Source organism: Mesoplodon densirostris, chromosome X, assembly GCF_025265405.1.
Source record: "Mesoplodon densirostris isolate mMesDen1 chromosome X, mMesDen1 primary haplotype, whole genome shotgun sequence".
Lineage (NCBI taxonomy): Eukaryota > Metazoa > Chordata > Mammalia > Artiodactyla > Ziphiidae > Mesoplodon > Mesoplodon densirostris.
In genome coordinates, this window is record NC_082681.1 from 39,468,212 (window position 1) to 39,474,322 (window position 6,111).

Sequence of the window (6,111 nt, forward strand, 5' to 3'; positions counted from 1 at the left end):
ACCAGGGAAGCCCGAAATCTACAGAGTTTTGAGGAATATACTGCCAAAAAATATCCCAGACCTGACTGGAACAGTCTGTGCCTGTTAAACCCCACAACAATCCCCAAGGTCCTGAACCTGCACCAACAAGAAGCAAGCTGTCCAAAGCTACGTGGCTTCCAGAAAGGACACCCTCTACAAAGCCCAGCTCAGATGTAACCAGGAGGATAATGGAAAAGGAAGAACTATGAGAAACAGGATCAGGGAAAATGGAGGGCAATGGACAATGGAAATCCTCCCAGACAATTTCAAAGATTTCAAGGGCTGCCAGATGAGCTAACCAAGGAATTTATTCTCCTGCCGATTTTTTTCTACTTCACTATTCCTGTTTAGAATGGCAATAATTGTTAGGATTTAGAGTTTTGCGTTCTCCTTTTTCTGATGGGAATTTTTGCTTTGGTATCCTCTGCCACATTCAAGCCTGATGAAGAGGACTTCACATCACCCCAAATTCTGAGTTTGTTACTGGATCTAGTAATTAGATGGGAATTCTGCCTCTCTTGCGAGGAGGGTGAGTGTGTTCCCTCACACTAGTGGGAAGAAAGGTGTGCATAGATGTTTGGAAGTTAGATGAGTATACTAGAGCAGAGAATACAAGTTCCGTACCCAATATCCATTTCCCTGTCTTTTTTTCATTTTTAACTAATGGAGCCCCAACTTTTGGGAAGCATTTCCCAACCTTCCTGGCAGATAGGCATGACTATATTTCACACTTCTGGTCAAAGGTATGAAGGAGAAACTGTTGGTTACAACTTCTGAGGATGTTTCTTAAAGTGGTGGGTGAGCTGATAATACAGCCATACCCTAAGGATGGTGGTGAGCCATGCCAGTACTGGGCTGCCCACCTCTGGACTTCTTCATGAGAAAAAATAAACCCCCAATTTGTTTGAGCCACTGTTTTCCACTTTCTGTAACTACCAGGCAAACGTAAATTTTTAATTGGTACACTAGAAAAGATGTAACTGTGTTCTCTATTTACTTAATGAATCCTAGTGATCTATGTTCACTATTTACTTAGTGAAGTAGATAGAAATCCAGGTCTGTCTATTGAAAATTATATTGTTTGAATCAATTCAATAAGATTTTTACTCAGTGCCTATTGTGTGCTTGGCACTGATGTTTATTGAGAGTAATCTTTACTGACTATACCACAATTCTTACATTATAATTCCTCTTTTCAGTACAGTTTTTAAGGTCTACACTGGAATTCATCTCCTTTCCTGTTCTTCCCACTGGGTTGAATCTTGGAGGCAATTTTATGGCTGCAGACTGAAAACTTGCTGGTTTGACACCTTGTATTCTGCATTTTTATACCTAAAAATTGAGGACTTTACACCCACAAGGCAATATATTATATTTAACTTGCATCATATATAGTCCTAAACTCACCTGAAAATACAGTGTTATCCATTATGAATGAGATTTATTTCATAACTTGTCCACATTCATTTGCTGTCATGGATATTAATTGGTTGCCTACTTAGCCTCCATTTCCCTCTTCTTCTTTCCCAAGGGACCCACATTTCTGACCAGGTAGCTGCCCATCTTCCATGCAGCTAATATATACATACACAAATTCACACATGAGAACACGTTTATGCTTTCCATTGTGTATGAGTGAATGTCTGTGAAATGATTTCTCTCTTCATACAACTAAAAGGCTCTTAAAGATAGTAAATAAAGAGGCTGCATATGGGAGAGAGTTTGTGTGGAAAACAGATGAATAACAGAGTGATAAGAAACATTGCTGGTGGGTGATAGTATACCTTCCCCCAAATGATAATTATCTGGTGTTGACTCCTCTGAGACCAGAACCATACAAAAGGGCAGTTCCCAAGAGTGCTTGGCTGTACTTACCAGGACTGATTGTGGCAGTCAGTTAATGAGAAAGGATCCTGAGGTCTAGCCAGAAAGGTTAGATCCTGGCTAATTATTCTGAGCAACTTGAACCAGGAGAGAGGTGGAGAACAGGGGTCCAGGAGACAAAGTAGGCCAGATGCTAAAGAAACAGTAACACCAAGGTACCAAAGAAATGAGAGGAACTAGAGTTAGTAAGAGGTTACAAATATCAAGATGAGCACCAGACAGCAGAACTAGCTGGAATGGAGTTTGATGTGTGGCGAATAGGGTAGTTCAGGAATGCATCTTGAAGAAGTGGGAGTGTAGTTTCAAGCCCCTTTTATGAATGTTTTGGTTGCTCCCACCAACAGGGGTGAGTCTTAAAGGAACAGGATACAACCAAATAGTATTTTATTGAAAATGAGTATCATGGCAGAATGGATTACCTACAGTTTGTTTTTAACTCTATGACCTTATCATATAGGGTTAGGGTTAGATTATGGTAGATCAAAACTTGAAATTCTCTGCACAGTTCATGCTCTTATGCAGGATGCTCTGGGAAACTCTGAAAAAGCTTTAAACTACCTGTCACAAAGTTCCAGTAGCTTTCATTTCTGTTTTGTAAGCTTCTCAAGATTTAAAAAAGTTAAAATAGTTTATTGCAACACCAACTAATGATGATTATTCCATAGACAATACCATTTCAGGTGCCTTATAGGTCAAGTCTTTCAAAATGAAGAGTAAGGTAACTTCAGTTACAGTTTAAAGTAGCTTAATGAGAAGTTAGTAGTGAATACTTGTGCTTCAGCCACCTGCCACTTGGGTAGCTACAATTGGGAACAAAGGGGAAATAAAATGGAATTATAAAAAGACTCCTACCTTTCCCATTACTGGATATTCTTTTTTTTTTTTTTTTTTTTTTTCTTTTTGCGGTATGCGGGCCTCTCACTGTTGTGGCCTCCCCCGTTGCGGAGCACAGGCTCCGGATGCGCAGGCCCAGCGGCCATGGCTCACGGGCCCAGCCGCTCCGCGGCATATGGGATCCTCCCAGACTGGGGCACGAACCCGTATCCCCTGCATCGGCAGGCGGACTCTCAACCACTGCGCCACCAGGGAGGCCCCCATTACTGGATATTCTTAAAGCTACTACCTGTCAACCTCTAATACACATTTTTAATAATGTGTATTTTTGTCTTTCTCTTAATAGAGAATTGACTGGTGTTAATAATAATACTAAAAATAATAGCAGCAAATACTTATATACAACATATCATTTTGCTTAATCCTCAAAACTATTAATATCCCTATTTTACAGATGAAGAAACTGAGTGTCAGAGACGTTAAGACTTGACCAGAGTCATATGGCTAATAACCCATGGAGCTGGGATTATGAACTCAGGCAGACAGGTTCCAACGTACATGCTGTTAACCACACTTCTAACAGGGAAATAAGTCAGAAGACATTCATGATGAAGAAAAGCAAAAAGAACATTTGATAAAATAATGGTCTAAAGTCTGGAAAAGACTCAGACTATAACATATAGTTCAGATGAAGCTTAGCACAATGGCATTTTGTACAGAGCTAGAACAAAAAAATCTTAAAATTTGTATGGAAACACAAAAGACCCCGAATAGCCAAAGCAATCTTGAGAAAGAAAACTGGAGCTGGAGGAATTAGTCTCCCAGACTTCAGGCTATACTACAAAGCTACAGTAATCAAGACAGTATGGTACTGACACAAAAACAGAAATATAGATCAATGAAACAGGATAGAAAGCCCAGAGATAAAGCCACACGCCTATGGTCTTACCGTTACTTGAATTGTGTATTAAATAGCTTTATTTGTTTAATTTAACAAATAATTATTGAGCACCTACTAGTGCTAGATACTGTTGTACACACTGGGAATACAGTGATTAAAAATCAAGTCCATTTGGTTGTGCCAAAGAGATTAAGATTACTGTTAGGGTAAAGAGTGTCATAGGTGTTTTATAATTGCATTCAATGATGCTTAGCATGTGGTAGTCCTCAATTTATTGTTTTGACTCAGTTTTGGCTTTCTGTATAGACATCCTAAAATTCATACAGAATCTCAAAGGACCCCAAATAGCCAAAATAATCTTGAGAAAGAAAAACAAAAGCTGAAGGCCTCACACTTTCTGCTTTCGAAACATATTACAAAGCTACAGTAATCAAAGGTGTATGGTACTGGCATAAAGACAGAAATATCAACCAATAGAACAGAATAGAGTGCTCACCCTCACATATATGGTCAAATGAACTATTAGGGTGCCAAAATACACAGTGGGAAAAGAATAGTCTCTTCAACAAATGGTGCTGGGAAAACTGCAAATACCTTACCTTACACCATATACAAAAATTAACGCAAAAAGGATTAAAGACTAAATGTGAGACCTAAAACCATAAAACTCGTGTAAGAAAACATAGTGGAAAATTTCATGACATTGGACTTGGCAGTAATTTCTTGGATATAACACCAAAAGCACAGGAAGCAAAAACAAAAATAGACAAATGGGACTAAGTCAAATTTTAAAACATCTGTGCAGCAAGGGAAACGAGAGTGAAAAGGCAACCTATCAATTGGAGAAAATATTTGCAAGCCATGTATCTAATAAGGGGTTAATATCTAAGGTATATAAAGAACTCCTACAACTCAATAACAACAAGAACAACAACAAATAACCCAATTTTTTTAATGAGCAAAGGATTTGAATAAATATCTCTCCAAAGAAGATATACAAATGAACAACAAACATATGAAAAGATGCACAACTTCACTAATCATCAGGGAAATACAAATCAAAACCACAATGAGATATTATCTCATACCCCTAAAGATGGCTGTTATCAAAAATAAAAATAAACAGAAAATAACAAGTGTTGGTGAGGATGTGGAAAAATTGGAACCCTTCTACTCTGTTGGTAGGAATGTAAAATGGTGCAGCCACTATGGAAAACAGTATGGAAGTTCCTTAAAAAAATAAAACCAAAATTACCAGATGATCCAGCAATTCCACTTCTGGGTATATATCCAAAAGAATTGAAAATTGGATCTCAAAATGATATTGATTGCACACCTATGATCATTGCATTTTTCACAATAGTCAAGAAATGAAAGCAGCCTAAATATCCATCAAAGGATGGATGGATAAAAAAAAGCAGTATAACTACCAAACGTAAGGTAGATAGCTAGTGGGAAGCAGCCGCATAGCACAGGGAGATCAGATCGGTGCTTTGTGACCGCCTGGAGGTGTGGGATAGGGAGGGTGGGAGGGAGGGAGACGCAAGAGGGAAGAGATATGGAAACATATGTATAACTGATTCACTTTGTTATAAAGCAGAAACTAACACACTATTGTAAAGCAATTATGCTCCAATAAAGATGTAAAAATAAATAAATAAATAAATAAAAAAGTCCCAAATATCCTAGCAAAAAAAAAAGCAGTATATACATACAGTGGAATATTATTCAGCCTTAAAAAAGAAAAGAATCCTGTCACATACTGCAACACAGATGAACCTTGAGAACATTGTGCTCAGTAAAACAAACCAGTCACAAAAAGAAAAAAACTGCATGATTCCTCTGTGATATAAAGTATCTACAGTAGTCAGGTTCATGGAAACAGTAAGTACAATGGTGGTTACCAGAGACTGGGGCGGTAGGGGAAATGGGGAGTTGTTGTTTAATAGGTGTAGAGTTTTGGTTTGGCAAGATGAAAAAGTTCTAGAGATCTGTTGCACAACAATATGCACATAGTTAATACTAGTGCACTGTTTACTTAAAAATGGTTAAGACAGTAAATATTGTTTTTGGGGGTTTTTTTCTTGTTGTTGTTTTGTGGCACACGGGCCCCTCACTGCCGTGGCCTCTCCCACCGCGGAGCACAGGCCCCAGATGTGCAGGCCCAGTGCCCACGGCTCACGGGCCCAGCCGCTCCGTGGCACATGGGATCCCCATGGACTGGGGCACGAACCCGTGCCCCCCCGCACCAGCAGGCAGACCCTCAACCACTGCGCCACCAGGGAAGCCCGTTATGTGTTTTTTATAGCAACACTTTTTATTTAATTTTTTTAAAAAATTTAATGTTTTTATACAATTTTTAAAGATTACTTTCCATTTACAGTTATTACAAAATATTATCTGTATTCCCCATGTTGTACAATACATCCTTGAGCCTACCTTGTACCCAATAGGTTGTATCTCCCACTCCC